Below are 18,811 nucleotides of genomic sequence, written 5' to 3' on the forward strand. Positions count from 1 at the left end.
GTGTAGTCATATGGTGGCTCTGGGCTACCCAGGAGTGGCTGAGGGCTGCTTTTGAGGGTGTGTCATTCTCCACTCCAAGCTGCTTGGCTTCTCCCATGGGCACTTTCCCTAAGCTCCACTGGCACCTTTTCCACCAGTGAGACACTGAGACAGCAGTGTCTGGGGGTGGTGCAGCCCAGGTGGCAGGACCCTCTCTACTTGGGACCTGCTCACGCTGCTCAAAAGACCATAGTGTCCGTTGTGGCTTCCACTCCTGGGACTGAGGAATGAAAAACACGTGTCTCTGTAACACAGTGGTACTATCAAGCGCCTGTATCAGAAACTCATTTGACACAGAATCTAAGATCGTGATATTATACACTTTTTTAAATACAAAGATCCTTGATACATCATTAGAATGAATTTTGATCTTGTACTCACAGTCATTTGTAAGTACTGTTATATATCCTGAAATTTATGAAGGCAAGCTGTATAGGATATACATATATATATATTTATTTATTTATTTATTTATTTATATATGTAAACATCCTACAGCCCTCCGATTTTATTTATTTTAAAAAGGCTTGTATTAGACAGCACAGCTATCATGTTCAACCTCGGACTTGCATGCTGTAGGTTTTTTAGGAGCCGACCTCCTCCCTTGTTTGCAGAGTTTGCCTTTGGTCCTCTTGAATCCCTTCTCTAGGGCAAGCTTGCTCTTGCTGTGGTTTGGATATTTGTCCTCACCATATCTCATGTTGAACTGTAATCCCCAGTGCCGGAGGTAGGGCCTGGTGGGAGGCATTTAGATCATGGGGGTGGATCCCGCATGGCTTGGCACTATCTTCATGATAGTGAGTTCTCTTGAGATCTGGTCATTTAAATGTGTGTGTCACCTCCCCACCATCCCTGTCGCTTCTGCTCCTGCCATGTGACTTGCCTGCTTCCTCTTCACCTTCCACCATGATTGGAAGCTTCCTGTGGCCTCCTAGAAGTCAAGTACATGCCAGCACCAAGCTTCTTTAACAGCCTGGGGAATCATGAGCCAATGAAACCTCTTTTCTTTATAAATTGCCCAGTCTCAGATGTTTCTTTATAGTGATGCAAGAATGGCCTAACACAAAGCTTCTTCCTCACAACAGGCCTTGGTTTTTCAGAATATTTGTAGATGGTGAAGATGATGTCTTAAGCTATGCTCCAGTGATTTTATTAAGGAAAGAATACTTCTCACTGGAAGTTTTTGCTTGTTTGTTTGTTTTTTCTAGATGTGTTCTAATGTCTGAGTAAAGACAATGAATTGCCATAAACATAAAAATGGGTTCCTTAAAGAGTATCAGTATGTGTTTCAGCGTGAATGTGAGTGTGTGACTGCAGGCTATGTCGACTAAGACACCTACAACACAACAGCACTGAGCAAGGCTTTATCAAAACACCCTTGCTAGACCTCCATTTTCATCAAAGAAGGATGAATGGTTTGATTAAATTTTTGCCTTCTGCATAATTTTAAAGTGTTTTAATAATCTTGATTACTAAATTAATGAAATGAAGTAGAGGTAAAAAGATCCTTATTCTAGCATACATATTGGACTGTAAAATTTTAGAAGAACAGCTTGGAAACTTTACTTTTCTGGCATCAAGATAGAGTTTAAAACTTTCTTGGCGTATGTATCTTATGAAATGAGAGCCCTCAGACCAAATTATTCTGTTCTAATAATAAAAAAAAGTCATTTTAACCCCCAGATATGTTGAGTCTCCATAATGAAAGTATTCTATTTGTAATTGTTAATCAACTTAATTCTGCCCAGAAATTATAAGACTGCTTTGCAATTTTCTGCTACCCATACGTCTCCACTGCCTTGTGATCATGAAGGAAAGGGCTCATCTTCTGCCTTTGTATCCCCAGCACACCATGCCCCACAGACATCTCCACTGCCTTGTGATCATGAAGGAAAGGGCTCATCTTCTGCCTTTGTATCCCCAGCACACCATGCCCCACAGACATCTCCACTGCCTTGTGATCATGAAGGAAAGGGCTCACCTTCTGCCTCAGTGTCCCCAGCACATCATGCTCCACGGAGGCTGCTTTAATGAATTATTCACTGAATGATCACAACACCTTTTATTTTGACAGGTTCTCAACCCCATTGCCAGAAACTGTTGCACAGAAGGAAGATAAATGAGGCCCTGAACAATCCTTTTCCAGGAAAGCAAGTGGCTTGGGTCAAGCACTATGTAAATCAAACTTCACCTTAAGGACTTCTGAAGAATCATTCTGAATGCTTAAGCCATCCAGCATGCTTTGCAGAAAACAAATACCCAAAATCTCTCCAGAATTTAATTTTCTATGCTGTATTTCCATTTAAGAAATCTTAACAGTAAACTGTGAGGCGATGATATGCCCACAGATTGTTAGGTATGCATTATAAAATGAGCATCCAGTTGTGATGTGGATACATTTTCAACCAACAAAATTCATTCAATTACTAAAGTTTGCATCCCCTTTAAGGAGACAATTTCATCTAAATCTGTATACTTGATTATTTATTGGACAGACAGGAATTAAATCTTATGAAAAATCTATCTGCCAGACACTGGGAATAAGCTTATGGGATGTAACATGTTCCTTGCCCCAAAGAAGCCATGGTGGATGTAGGGTCAGATCACCACAGTAGGGATGCTGTAGGTGCAGTAGAAGAGGTGGTGGGTGGAGCACAGGGGAAGGCTCCCACCCAGCCTGGCAGGTGAGTGCCTAGAGATGTCTGTGGAGCATGGTGTGCTGGGGACACTAAGGCTGGGGACACTAAGTGCCAGGGAAGGATTGTTAGATGGGACAACTAAGTGGAGTATTAAAGAATGGGTCTGAGTGGAGGGTGAGGGATACAGGTGTGCTGAGGAGGGTCCACAGGGAGAGATGTACATGGGAAGCACTGGGCGCCATAACCCTGGCAGGTGTATGACAGGTTAGGCAGCCAGGGAAGGAGGCGGGAGGAAGTGGCCCCAGTGTGGAGCCTGGATGAGCCCTGTTAGAGAGTATAGCCCACACCCTGTGGCAGCACGGAGAGGGGAGGGACTCCAGAGCAGGTCACTCTGCCTCTGTGAGTTAGAGCATCTGTGGGTATTAGCTTGCTCCACAGTCTGCCTTAGTGTGGCTGTGGGAAGTCTGAGCTTCACTGGCTTACTTCCTCCATACGAATGACTTGCTTAGCCAGACGTCCTTAGAATCTCTCTACTACATTTAAAATTCAGTCGATTGACTAGGATAGCTCAGTGGGAATTGATCCAAATCATTTTTTCCCCTTAAAGCAGACTCTGTACTTTAAACCTACTGATGCAATCTTCCATTTTTGAGGAATGTCATTTCTGTGAAAACTTATTTTGTTCTTTTTCAAGAATATTTGCTTCAATGGGTGATATGGTTTAGCTGTGTCCCCAGCCAAATCTCATCTTGAATTGTAGTTCCCATAATCCCCACGTGTCATTGGAGGCACCTGGTGGAAGGTAACTGAATTGTAGTTCCCATAATCCCCACGTGTCATTGGAGGCACCTGGTGGAAGGTAACTGACTCACAGGGGCAGTTCCCCCCATGTGATTCTCATGATAGTGAGTGAGTTCTCAGGAGATCTGATGGTTTTGTAACTGTCTGGCATTTCCCTTGCTCGCACTCATTCTCTCTTCTTCGATCCTGTGAAGAGATGGCTTCCGCCGTGATTGTAAGTTTCCTGAGGTCTCCCCGGCCATACAGAACTGTGAGTCAATTAAACTTCCTTTCTTTATAAATCTCCCAGTCTTGTGCAGCTCTTTACAGCAGTGTGAGAATGGACCGATACAACCTGCTTCATTCTCACATCTAATATCCTTTCTCTTTTCCATTTAATTTTTCTCCATTTTCTCACACTCCCATGTCCTGATTACATTTTCAGCAGTATCTAAGACCACGTCTTCTGCTTCCAACGGGATTTTCATTTGGTTGGGCTTTTCTCTCCTGTGTCTTTCTTGAGTATTGCAGCTCGTTTTGCATCTCATTTTGCACCTTGTTCTTTCGCCTTAGAGTGATTTTCACAATACCAGTGGGAGGCAGTCACAGAGGCTGCCCCCATCTATTCTGGGCCTGGTGCAGAATGCAGAGACAGTGGCATTCTGAGTGTTTCCAGTCCAGGTATTAGGGAGGCCTGGCAGCTCTGCTTTCCTCCTGGAAAACACATTCCCATCTACGGTATTGTCTAAGCTCAAATTCCCTGAAATGAAGTGTTGTAAGAGCAGATGTTAAAAGATTCAGCTCTTCTAGCAGTGTTTTTAAACTGTTTTCAAAAGGAAGAAAAAATGCATTTACCTATGATAAGATTTTGCCTCTTGAGTTCATTTCAAATTATAAGATATCAGAGTCAAAGACGGTAAGAAAATTTGCATGTATTTACACCAACAATTGCAAGTCCCAGAATGAGTTGTATGCCAGATTAGGTCTTCACAACAGATTGTTTTAAACTATTTTCTTTCTCCTAACACCTGAGGAATTTGGACTTTTACCAGCAATTTTGACTCACACTTGCAGAAATGCTTAGAGGCAGAGTAAGGGCAGTGTGGGTGGGGAGTGGAACAGGGTCACCTCTGAGAGTATGTAGGGACTCTGGGATGCTGGCACCCCTACTCCCTTATCTGCCTGACAAGCCACATTACTTTCACTCAATTCAGACTCTGAAATCCAAAGTCCTAGGCCAGGTCCTTTCAGTCGCCACCCTCTCTGTGTTGATTATGTGTGAAATAAGTCACTCTACGGAATTTCCACTGTGTCAGAGGTCACAGGAGAAGAACCATCACCCCTTCAGGTCAAGAACAGGTTAACTGTTCCAGGATCCTGATGGCTTCCATTTAATTCTTATTTAATCAGAGATTTGCAAAACAGAAACAGGAAGTATTTTAAATTAATTTACGAAGAGCTCTGGTTCTCCGCATCAGAAGAAGGACAATATGACCTATGTGAACGCAAAATAGCTGAGACAGGTCTCAGTCAATTTAGGAAGTTAAGGACGCTCCCATGACACAGCCTTGGGAGGTCCTGAGGACAGATGCCTGTGGCTCTGGGGGTACAGCTTGCTTTATACATTTTAGGGATACGTGAGACTTACTAATGCACAATAATCAAATGGTGTTGGCGCCATGCCATCATTTGCCCTTTCCTCCTCCTTGGCATTTTTTTAAAAAGGCACTTCCAGCTGAAAAGAACTTCGCAGGAGAAACATGAAGAGTGAAAGAGGGGAAGGATGGCAGCCAGGGGGCGATTGGGCCACACGATTGCCCTTCCTTCAGCCCAGGAGATGCCTGGGCCAGACCCCATGCCTTGAAGGGCCCCTACCCTCTGCTGGTACAGTGCTGGGAGGTAGGTGGTTAGGGGAAGTGGGAAAAGATCCCTGAGGCCGTAACCATGAATAAAAGGCTTTTTCCCACATTGAATGACTTAAAATCAAGCCCAGCCCCAAATCATCCCTCATGATTTGATTGCATTAAGCATGTGTGAAATTGCACTGTGAAGTGCTACAGGAATTCTAATCAGAATAGAAAGAGTAAATATACAAGAGCTGAGTAATAGTGAAAATGGCTCTTGGGGTTATTTCATGTGTGACTTGACGTGGGCACTTTGAAATAAATGTTTTTGAATAAATGTTTATTGGCAAGTTTTCTGTCTCTTCCATCAGAATGTGAGCTCCGTGAAGTCAAGGGTTAAGCCTCATTGTCTGATTTACTTCCACATGTGAACTCGCAGTGATCCTGCTGTGGGGCAGGGGCTGCAGTCTGCGTTTTCACAATCCCTGGGTAGCCTCCATGCATGATGATGTTGGGGGTCACCACGCCCTTGCATCTTCCTGGCATTCTTGCCAGCCCTGAAACTCCCCTGTCCATTTCTGTGTGTGCTCTGGTCTTGGGCTGCTAGAAATGTGAGCCCTTGGAGAGTTTCAGCTCACCTGAGATTTTTATATCAGAATCGCAGGTATGTGGGCAGTACCTGACATAAGGTTGGTGATCAATGAACACCGGTTACTGCACCAGCAGCAAGCGTCTTCCCATCAACTGGGTTTCGACACAAGAAATGAGTGATTTATGCTGTGAAACTGACTCATGTGTCTTACTATTTCTCCTTAAAAAACTTAGGGGATTAAAATAGAGTACTAAGAGGGAAAAAGTTAGATGGTTGAAAGAACAATATCAATGATGATAGAAGTCAAACAAAAGGATATGCATACAGCCAACAGATACATGAAAAAATGCTTGTCATCACTGGCCATCAGAGAAATGCAAATCAAAACCGCAATGAGATACCATCTCACACCAGTTAGAATGGCAATCATTAAAAAGTCAGGAAACAACACGTGCTGGAGAGGCTGTGGAGAAATAGGAACACTTTTACACTGTTGGTGGGATTGTAAACTGGTTCAACCATTGTGGAAAACAGTATGGCGCTTCCTCAAGGATCTAGAACTACAAATACCATATGACCCAACCATCCCATTACTGGGTATATACCCAAAGGATTATAAATTATGCTGCTATAAAGACACATGCACACGTACGTTTACTGTGGCACTATTCACTATAGCAAAGACTTGGAATCAACCCAAATGTCCATCAGTGACAGACTGGATTAAGAAAATGTGGCACATATACACCATGGAATACTATGCAGCCATAAAAAAGGATGAGTTCATGTCCTTTGTAGGGACATGGATGCAGCTGGAAACCATCATTCTCAGCAAACTATCGCAAGAACAGAAAACCAAACACCGCATGTTCTCACTCATAGGTGGGAATTGATCAGTGAGATCACTGGGACTCTGGAAGGGGAACATCACACACCAGGGCCTATCACGGGGAGGGGGGAGGGGGGAGGGATTGCATTGGGAGTTATACCTGATGTAAATGACGAGTTAATGGGTGCTGACGAGTTGATGGGTGCAGCACACCAACATGGCACAAGTATACATATGTAACAAACCTGCACGTTGTGCACATGTACCCCAGAACTTAAAGTATAATAAAAAATAATAACAAAAAAAGAATGAGTGAGTGAGAAAAGATACAAGATATGAATAGAGACAGGAAAGGCGCAGGCACATTTAACAGTATGAAAACATAGCTATAAAGTTTCAAATATTAAGTGGTCTTTTGGACTCTGACATGTTGACTGTGGCAGATTTGTGGAGGGCTTAACTGATCATATGGGAAACTTATATTATTGAAGATTATAATCTATGAATTGCCTGGAAGAGTCTTTTTTTCTCTTTTCTTTTTTCCTTTTTCTCCCTTTTGTTGTTCTTTCTCAATTCATATGTCAAATATCATTCTTGTTGTGAAGTTCATATTTAAAAAATAGTTTAACTCTTTGTTTAGAACACAAATGCCTACTATTTTATGAGCTACATGGGAGAGGCTCATACTGCATATGATAATTGCTTTATCCATATTCAAGATTACTGTAAATGGAAAGTTCGTACAGATTCTAAATTGCCCATTAAAATCTCTGCTGAACCTTCAAAGAAGTTAAAAAAAAAAAAAAAAAAAGCCAAAGTATTTTGTGTTTCCTTCATTACTGGGAAATCAGGTTTTCAGTTTTTTTATGGGGCAGAAATTTTCAACGTGTTTTCTGAAATGTAACTTTCTGAAATGAAATAATGAAGTCTGTTAGAGCCATCAAAGCTGATTTTGTTTGTGATTAGTACACATTACTCCAGCACAACATCGTGGGAAACCGTGGGATGGGACTCGGTAAACCTCACCCACAGATGTGTAATAGAGTGGTCCATGCTGGTAATAACCTACACCATATTAAGAAGATTTACAAAGGCTTATTTGCTTCCCAAAAATACAGATGGTTCCATACAGTGCAGATCAGGTTCTGATTAAGTCAGACCTCATAGAGGGAATGCTTGGCCCCTAAATTCTCCATAATAAATGCACTTCTTGTTGTATTTTTAAGACTTCAAACCTGAGGCACAACTTATTTGATGAATTTGATACAAATGGTGGGGATTCAGAATATTATAATCAAGTGTCCTCCAAGCAATATGGCCCAAATCAGGAATCCATTTATTCTGGTTTCCATAGTCTAACTAGACTATTGTTTTTGAGGTACTGAATTTTTTGAAGAACTATGTGTTTGTGGGTTGTGTGTGTGTGTGTTTGTGTTTAGTATATATAAATGTAAAAGAGACAGATGGCATTCTAATCAAAATTAATACTCTGTAGTCCTCATCATCAAAATGTAATACAAATCAACAAACTCTTTCTTTAGAATTGCTCTTTAGAAATCAAATATTAAATATCAAGCCAAAACAGAAACACCTCTCACATTCTCTCCTCCCACTTACAGGACACTGCTTTCCTAAAGTGGTTGGGTATTTTTTCTGTGTATCTTTATTGGAAAATAAAATGTTATTACACATGTAAATATGTAACAGTATGTTTTAAAATTGTATGTAAAGCACACACACACACACACATACACACACACAGGCTCTAAAACCAATAGCAATGTAGTAACCTACATTTATATAAGGGATAACACTGCATTACTCTAAAAGACCATTTTTGTGGGTTTTGCACCTCGGACTTCTGGACATCCTTTAGTGGGACACCCCACCTCTGTTCCAGACTGTTTTTTCCAGATGCCTGTGTCATGAGCAGCCTTGGAAGAAAGGAATAGCATTTTTCTGATGTGCAAAGTTTGGGATTGCCTGCAGCTCTGGAAGATAGAGATAGTATCTACCTTAGCAGCTAAGGCAAACATGCTGACTGCCCAACATAACAGTGTCTCCCTCTGGATCAAGGGTCTGCAGGTCACTGCCCTTTACAAAAGATTCAGGCCCCTAAAGCTTAGGCTCCCCTTCCCATATCTAAGCCTACTGTACATGCAGCTGGGGGCGGCTCACACTGCTCTGTGGGAGTGTTTTGCTCAGGGCACTGGCACAAAGGTGATGGCATTCTGGCTGCCACCGTTGGAGCTCGTGATAAACCACCTGTGTTTCTGAGCCAGGAGTCTTGTGTCTCCTCCAGCACCCCCGAAACCATGGCAGGCTAACACGTTGGTGTTCAAGCAGGTAAACTCTGAGACCCGTCACCGTTCTGCGTGTAAGGCACGTCTTTACACATCTGCTTATTTGTATGGGACAGCTTCTCCAGAGCACACACCTAGGAATGAAATGCTGTGTATACATGGCTTAAACTATGTTTCTATTGCCAAATTGGCAAGAAAGTTTACATATCAACTTATATACTCATTGGTAATGATTAGAGGTTATTTTTCCAGCATCCTCTCTATCTTTGTTATTTATAAACTTTAAATTGTTATTTCTCTGTAAATGTATTCTTTATAGATACAGATATATCCCTTAGAAGACACTGAATAATATTCAGGTATTAACCCATTCCTTAGCCTTCTGCTGATGAATTTCTTAGTTTTATTTTAAAGGTTTGAGATATGAGCCCCCTTCCCTTGAAGAAGACGAAGTGAGGCGTGTTCCCCGTTTTTCAGGGAAGCACCAAGCACGCCCCTTAGTGACAGTTTTCCGGTGTGGGAGGCTGTCCTCACTATCTGTTTCCACACCTAGGCATTCTTTTTCAGGAAATAAGTTTATCCACTTTTCAAGTCAGCCAAGCTCCCCTTATACTGAAAATCCTTTGATAGTTACTTCAGTCGCTCTGTGTGTTCACAGACACAATGGAGCATTTACAAAGAACCAGATGCAGTTTTTGTATTTTTAGCAATTTGATGAACCTATCTTTAGTTGTTTTGTTTATTTATTTATTTTAGAGGTGGGGTCTTGCTCTGTCACCCAGGCTGGATTTTAGTAATGTAATCATAGCTCACTGTGGCCTTGAACACCTAGGCTTAAGAGATCCTCTCACCTCAGCCTCCTGAGTAGTTAGGACTACAGGTACACACCACCATGCCTGGATAATTTTTTAAAGACTATTTTGTAGAGATGGAGTCTGCTATGTTGCCCAGGCAGGTCTTGAACTCATAGCCTCAAGTCATCCACCGGCGTTGATCCCTCAAAGTGCTGGAATTATAAACATGAGCCATGATGCCTGGCCAGTTATTATTTTAAATATATAATTATTTACATTACTTTGAATAAGATTCACAATTTTTATAAATAAGACAATTTTATGAAAACCAAAGGAATTTTTAAATGAATTTTTAAGTTTTTAAATTCTGAGGCTGAGAAAAACAAGTTAAAACCCTTTATTTAATGATCTGTAATAACTATCATCAGCTTATAAAGAATTATATGATAATTATTTCATCAAACAAGAAGACTATAAAAATTCGACCTGGGTTCTGTCCCCGTAGTGAACTCCTGTCCAGGGACAGTGGCCACAGCATTGCGCCCACTGGGTGTGCGGCCAGTGTGCACTCAGGAAGTGAGTGTGTCTGCTGACCAGGATGCCCACGCAGCTGGGTGGAGGTGCTCACATTCCTGTTGCGGCTTTGCTGAATTGGATCGAGCGGAATATGACAGCTTCTCAGCCACCCCCGAAGAGAGGAAAAATCAATGATAAAATGTCCATTAGACAGAGACATAGTAATGTTTATGGTACACCATGTATGAATGGCCTTTATGTTTCTCTGCTGCCTTAGTCTAAAGAACTAGACACACTTCCCACTCAGCCAGTGTTCTTATCACATTCCTACAATAGAGACACGCTCCTTTTAAAACAGATACATTGTTATAGAGAACAGAGATTAAGTGATAATGCATGCCCACACTTAGTAAGGTCTTGCTGGACCTCTTGGAAAACTTTCACACCAAGTGGAGTGTACTTCTTCTAAAAAAAACATTTATCATGGATACAATACCAAAATAAATGAGAGGTTTTATAAAATAGACCAAACAGGATGATTGGCTACAAGTATCTCACAGTGATCTTGCTGTCCCAATATTAAGCTTTGGTTGTAGAATAAGAGACACTTTCTTTTCCATTGTGGGTTTATTTTTCCTCCTAACCTTGATCTCTCAAGTCAATTTCTCTTACCACTGTGTTTACCTATAGTTCTTATCTATATTTAATTTAAAATATACAACATTTGGAGTCCTTTATATAATGTTTGAACCTGTGACATCAACACATAAATTTTCAAAGTCTACTTTTACTGGGTTCATTCAATCAGAGAAAATGAGAAGTTGGAGGCTGTCATTACTGCAAGATTTAAAGTCATGTTTATCACCTCAGTTGGCTGAAAAGTATTTAATGCTAGAAATGTAATTGAGTTTGCTGCAAAATGCCATGAAGTTACTGTGAATTAAGGATTCTCTAGGAGGGCATCAAAGCCAAAAATTTTAAAAGCACATTTCTAATACTGAAATCTAAAACATGCCACGAGGAACATGTATTTTATAAACTGAGAATATATTGTCTTTCATAGAATTTTCCAGACATGATGCTGCTCTTTTTTTAAGAAGAGAGCCATTCGGAAAATTTTATGCAATTATCAAAAACACCTTACTTTATTATTATGTTCCTAAAGAATCAGTGATCAGTTCTGTTGCTTTTAAGAAATTAATACACAGAGATATGTTTGACAGGATATAAACGTTAAATAAAGTTATTGCATCTTTAGAATAATTTACCCGACCAGCTTCAGTCTCCTTTTTGTGCATGTTTAGTATATTTCAAAAACAATTATTAAATAATTTTTCAAAGCCCGAAGTAAAATGGGAAAAACTATTCAATGTACAAGTCTGGAAGAACTTCTACATAGTAACTTTAAATATATCTAGACCTTTTCTAGTCAACTTCTTTGATTGTAATAACCTGAAACAAGACAGTTTTCCAGGCAAGGAAGCTATTAGAACAAATCAGTCTTCAATGTTTAGAACAGGGTTGGGCATTCTGAAAATCACCTCTCAACAATTCCCCATCAGATTGCTCCCCCAGTTCAATTTTGCTTTAACCTAATAAAGAACCTTTTTTTCCTACCAAATCTCACTTGAAAGTGTGAATCTTGAATGTGGTTCTCAGATGTTCTTTTTACTTTTCTCTTCTTTGCTTTTCTTTCTTTGCAGAATTCTATTAAGCTTCTGTGGTTACATTGGAGTGAAATTGATAGTTGTTTCATGAAAGTGAAGAAGAGAATGTGAACAAAGCTAAAATTGCTATGTGGTTAGATGATATTTCTATAGTTTGCAAAGGCATTTCAAATGTAAAGTTATTAAGTTTCTAACAAACACGTCATTCACATATTTTAAAATGGCAATAAACTATATAATTTTAAGAAATATTATTTAAAATGTATAGCTTGCACATTTGGGCACACTCTAGAAATGTTCATATCTTACATTTGAAAATAAATATGCCCTTCACACATTGCACTGAGTGTGGAATTCAGCTGAAGTCTGCCACTTCGAATTTCAGTGGCAGAAAGACGCGATCCATTTCCTCACTCAGCCTGAGGGCCATGACCAACACCACTATAGCCAAAACCAGGCTAACAAGAGAAAAGCAGAACACATTTATGTAATCACAATTTTATGTGACACAGAAGCTTTCAGATTAAAGACCCAAAGATATGGAGGAAGCGGTCTGATTTTATACTTCGGTTCCACGAAGCAGAGCCAGCTGCGTAGAAGTGGGTTGGGACAGAAGGGTTATTAATAAATCATAGACTACCAACATCTAATAGTAACAGACTGTAGGGGGAAACCCATAAAAACCACCATTGCAAAATCATAACTGAGGCAGGAGAAGAGATCTGACCTAACCAACTCCACCTTGCTCCTGACCTCCAAGCTGTCCTTGTTCATTCCTGCGGAGGAACTTAGTTTTTAGTTTAAAACAAAGACAATAACAGCCTTTTTCCAAACAAAACCCCTTCTTGCCTGGGAATTAGACTGCCTTTAGGTGACTTCTAAATTCTTTCAGAAAATGAATAGGACAACTAAGGCAAAAGCTTGGGGCATCTGGGTGGTAATTCTGTGCTTTTAAAAATATGCTCCCATCCAAAATCAGAAGGGATCCTATCTATTGGGGTTAGGTGGCACGTATTCTGCAATTTCCCATTCTAATTCCCATGACCGTGGGGCACTGAAGATAGTTTAGGACCTAAACAACGATGATATTTCTCAGCCTCACGTTCTAGGCTGCTTTTCTTATTAACAGAAGTTGGCCCAACACTGTAAACTTACTTTTTACTCCGGTTATAGGCTAAAGTCACTAATCAATATTCTACTCAGCATAAGGTTATGATATGCCAAAAAGATGATCAGGAAAAATGTATTAACATGATGATTTCAGGAAGTAGAAAACAATGTAAAACGACTTAGAAACATAAAATCATGCAATCTCATACAAGCATGTTTTAACAACATGGTTCACAACTTCTTACCTTCAATGTATTCAGAATGGCTTGCAAAATACCAGCATGGCAAAGAAGGAGTATTTAGTTCATCACATCTTCTTTGTGTGCGTGGTAGGGTCCATTGTGCTCTGATTTCCTGTGAATGAATTAGAAAGAGCAAAATCACTGCCGACCTAAACGTTAGGGGCCCCTCCAGCTGGATGTGCAGGCTGGCACTCTTCCGGCTTCATGGCGTTCTCCCCAGCAATGGGGTGAACCAGCAGGGCATGGACACCATTCACAGGTTCTCAGCCTCCCTTTTCATTTCTTCTTCCCATTTTTCTTCATTCCCACATTTATTGAGCAGTCACAATTTGCAAAAACCAGGCCACAGGCTAACAATGATAAGATGGTAGGAAATGGCTACCCTCTCTTACAGAGTTACAGTGTTAGCTGTCGAAGATGTAAACCAAAGAGTGAGTGAGGCAGATCTCATTTGATTACAGGTTTATTTTGCCTTGGTTGAAGTTCTGCCTGGGAAAAAGAAACACAAGCCCCAGTGGGGTCTGTGATCTGAGCTTTTTCCAAAGAGAGTTTTGGAAATTTTAATATTTAAAGGGAAAAGACCAAGAAGAAAGGGAAGAAAAAGGAGGGAGAGTAGGCAATGAGGCACGTGGCTCCATTCTTGTGGGACTCTAATCAGTGCTCAGAGAACCCATATCTTACATGTGAACAGAAGGGAGCAGAGGAGAAGTCAATTACACATTCATCTCACTCAAAAAATCTACATTTTGGCCGGGCGCAGTGGCTCAAGCCTGTAATCCCAGCACTTTGGGAGGCCGAGACGGGCGGATCACGAGGTCAGGAGATCGAGACCATCCTGGCTAACACGGTGAAACCCCGTCTCTACTAAAAAATACAAAAAACTAGCTGGGCGAGGTGGCGGCGCCTGTAGTCCCAGCTACTCGGGAGGCTGAGGCAGGAGAATGGAGTAAATCCGGGAGGCGGAGCTTGCAGTGAACTGAGATCCGGCCACTGCACTCCAGCCTGGGCAACAGAGCGAGACTCCCTCTCAAAAAAAAAAAAAAAAAAATCTACATTTTACCTAAGATAAAGTCAGCATGTGAGATCACAGCTATCTGGGAACAAAAGGAAGGCTGTTTTTGCTTGACTCAGTTCCTAGCTTACCTTTCCCTTTGACATAGTGAGTTTTGGGTCCTGAGATTCTATTTTCTCTCACAAAAATGACACATAAAATGTCAGAATTGTAAGGCTGAGCACAGACTTTGGAGGAAAGAGTTCAGACAGATGCCAGGCCGTGAGTGATTGCACATCCTACCCTGGTGGGAAGAGGACAGTGCCAGAGCTCAGCGTTCTGTTACTCAATAAAGGCTCAGTGGAAGAAGATCAATAGCATGGAAGCCTTTGGCCGGTCTCCTCAAACACGTGTTGTGTTATAAAACAAACGCATTTTAGAAGAAATGACTGTGTCCACCTCCACCATAAAACTCACATCATCTTTTGACACAGGCATGAGTTGCTTGGGTGACACTGGACAGCTCTGCCTTGCCCTGGATGTGGGGCCCAAAGGCATCTTGTGTGTTCCCCTAAAGCAGGACTCAGACCTAAGTTCTGCAGGAAGTACCAGGAAATGTAATTGAAAGCAAAATCTGTTTCCTACTCAGAAAACCTCGCTACAGAGGTAGAAGACAAAGCAAATACTTTCATTATTGAGTAAGCATTAAAGCAGAATGTGATTCCTGTCCCAGGCAATCCACTAAGAGACTGCGAAGACAGTCTCGCACTTTGAGATATCCAGGCAGATACAACCTGCTCCACACACATTCTCCAGATAAACGATCACCAGCTCTCAGGTAAGAGGACTCAGCGTCAGTTGTGGCACTTAGTTCATCCGAACTTACCTAGTACTTGGGGTGACCATCCGTGTCAGCTAATGGCTTTGTCCAGAGGAAAAACCAGCTTGTCATATCTGTATGACACGATGTAGTTTTGCAACCTGGAGTCGGGTATTCCGGAAGTTAGGCTCATATCCTCCCAGGGGAACTGGGGTGTGGGGACTCCCTCACCCATGACATTTGCATTTCAGAGATGGCTTCCAGGTACCTGAGAAAGAGACACACGCCACTAATGCGGAGGAGATTCCTGGGTTCAGAAGTGCTCCAAAAGCTTATTTCGTTTTTAAAAATATTTGCGGGTCAGGTGCCGTCGTGGCTCACGCCTGTAATCCCAACACTTTGAGAGGCCGAAGTGGGCAGATGACCTGAGGTCAGGAGTTTGAGACCAGCCCGGCCAACGTAGTGAAACCCCATCTCTACTAAAAATACAAAAATTAGCTGGAGGTGGTGACACACGCCTATAGTCCCAACTACTCCAGAGGTTGAGGCAGGAGAATCACTTGAAAACAGGAGGTGGAGGTTGCAGTGAGCCGAGAAGGCACCACTGTACTCCAGCCTGGGCGACAGAGCGAGACCCCGTCTCAAAAAAAAAAAAAGAAAAGAAAAAGATTTGTGTACCTTCCAAAGAGATGAAAAGAGAACCCCTGGTTTCCATATGCATTTGCCCTTGCGGAAGTTCATCTGGAAGGTGATCCCAGGAAGCGTAAGAGAGGAAGCAGGGCATGAAATCAGGCAGGAGGAAAAGTCCAGGCAAGGGTCCCTGGGTGGAGTTGCCACGTGTTTTCCTGGACAACACGTGAGAGGAGAGAGTAGCACGTCACCTGCATTTCCAGATGTTTCCATGCTGGTTAAACTGCAACACCATTCGAATCCTCCTTTCTGGACACTGGAATTCTCCTTTCTGGATATTCCCTTCAATGATTACTTTCTAAAAAATGGGACTTAATTTAAAAAAGACTAGTGGGAGTTCAGGTGGAGGGTATAAACACCGTGAGGTTAGTTAACCAGAGGCTTTGCAAACTTGAGTGTGTTCAGAAGTAGACTTAGTGAGGATAAAATAGGCTATGCTGCAGTAATAAATCAGCCTGACACTTCAGAGACTCAATGCAACAAAAGCTTTTTCTCTGGTTCATTTCACAGTGAGATGCATCTCACTGGCATCTCTCTTTAGTGACTCTTTTCCAAGTAGTGACTTGGGGATCTTTCATCTTCCTGTCATGGAGCTTCAGAGGGGATGTTGAAGGAGATATATATATATATATTTTGAGGTGGAGTCTTACTCTGTCGCCCAGGCTGGAGTACACTGGTGTGATCTCGGCTCACTGCAACCTCCGACTCCCGGGTTCATGCCATTCTCCTGCCTCAGCCTCCCGAGTAGCTGGGATTACAGGTGCCCACCACCTCACTCGGCTAATTTTAGTATTTTTAGTAGAAATAGGGTTTCACCATGTTGGCCAGGCTGGTCTCGAACTCCTGACCTCGGGTGATCTGCCTGCCTCGGCCTCCCACAGTGCTGGGGTTACGGGCACGAGCCACCACACCTGGCTGTTGAGGGATATTTTTAAGGGCAAGGTCTTAAAGTCCATGGACCTTAACTCACTGACACTGAGCTCTGATCTAACTGCAAGGGAGACTGGGGAGTGTGGGCTTCTCACATCCCCAGGGACAGACATTACCCACCACCCCAGGGGTATCTGCGTAGGCGGGTATCTTTTTAAGTTTGACATATCCGGATACCTATATATTTTTCCCTTTTACTGCATAACAAATTACTGCAAATTTAGTGTTTACAACAACACATTTATTAGTTTTCAGCTTCTCTGAGTCAGGAAGCTGAATGTGAGCTGCTGGGTCCTCCTGGGTCTCACTGGGCTGAAGTCAAGGAGCTGGCTCGAGCGTCCCTCCCATCTGAAGCTCAGGGTCCTCTTCCAGGCTCACTGGCATCAGCAGAGCCATTGCCTGTGGCTGTAGGGCTGTGTTCCCATGTCCTTGACAGTTTTTGGCTACCTACCGCCCTCAGCTCCTGGAGGCCAACCTCGAGTCCCTGCCGTGTGGCCTCCACAGCAGGTCCCTGTGAGGCTGGTGGTCTCTTCAAGCGCAGCAAAGAACTCTCACTGCAGCCCGCAGTATAACCATGGGAGCCATGGACCGTCACGGTCACAGCCCCCACCTGCACTCAGAGCAGGGACCACACAGGGTGTTTAAGTCAGGGCTCGCGCGCCTTGGAGGCCCTTTCAGAATTCTACCTACCTCGCTTACCTTCACAAATATCAGCTGCATCTCGAGGGCCAATCAGAGGTCTGCAGAGAAGCCACGAGCCAAAGAAAACTCCTTGGAACTTCTCTGCTCTTGACAAAATCCTTAAGCGGTTGCGATAAAAACCCCATTGGCCACTCAAGACTCTTTCTGCTTTTGATATCTTTCCGTGGAGTCATCCATTCCTTCAGCTGAGTGTTTGCCATGTGCCGAGGCTGTTATAGACACTGAGATGACAGCAGCGAACACAGCTGGTCAAGTCTCTAGGGAAAATTCTCCATTCACACCCGGCTTACTGCGCAAACTTCCCATTCGCCTATGCTGACACACGGTGCACAGGACTATGTGTGAATAATCGAATAAACCAGACCTGCATGTTCTCTTACAATATCCAGGAATCCTTCAAGTTAAATGACATTTTATCTTAATCATTCAGGTAATAGGAATATTACATGTTTAAATTCCTTTTGTTTGTGTTATTGCAGTACATGATCACAGCCACACCCATTGAACTGGGCACCTTCACCGTGCAGATGGTCTTCAAAGGAACAGGTCCTGTTCGGCAACTGAAATCCAAAGACACAACCATATTTTAAATAACACATTGGTGAAAAGGCTTATATACCATGGGAAAAACATCTCAAGCTTAATCACCTATATTTAATTTACAACAGAAATAGGACTGCTCTCACATAGTTTTTGAAGCTTATTAAGTCCCTCAGAGAAGTATTAAATTACAGAGAGACAACTTAGCCTCCCTGCTTTGGAAGTTCCATTTAGGTATTAACAGGAAGTTAGAAATCTTATGAAGAGAGGTCTGCAATCATTGTGAGTGCTGCAATCTACACCTACCAAGGTGGAGACCAATATCACACAGGGTTCAAGTCTACGGAGTACTTCACTGAGAGTAAGTGCTACCTTTGACATTATTTTGCATCTTATTGAAATTCCAGATATCATATCACTCTACTGAGGCTCTTATACAAGAAGAGAAATTGAAGTTTGCAAGCGTAATCTTTTCAGTGGAGCCCTATAATGGATCCGTGGATCTGTTTTAAGCTGGAGCTTATTCTGTGCATCAACCATAAGATAATTGACCCATTAAATGTAACCATGTAAATATCCTCATTTCATTCCCACTACAAAATAAAAAGTGCTTATGTTGCTCCTGCCTCCCACGTTAATATTTATTGTCTTTCAGATTGGTGTCTTCTTTCTCTTTCCTTTCTTTGCTTGTTTAAATTCTGATTTTCATTCATTTATCTACTTAGGCATATATAAGTTCTGAGTATATTTCATTTTGTGTTAGACTATGAATTTTTTAGGGGA

Source organism: Trachypithecus francoisi, unplaced genomic scaffold, assembly GCF_009764315.1.
Source record: "Trachypithecus francoisi isolate TF-2019V2 unplaced genomic scaffold, Tfra_2.0 Lachesis_group19, whole genome shotgun sequence".
Classification (NCBI taxonomy): Eukaryota; Metazoa; Chordata; class Mammalia; order Primates; family Cercopithecidae; genus Trachypithecus; species Trachypithecus francoisi.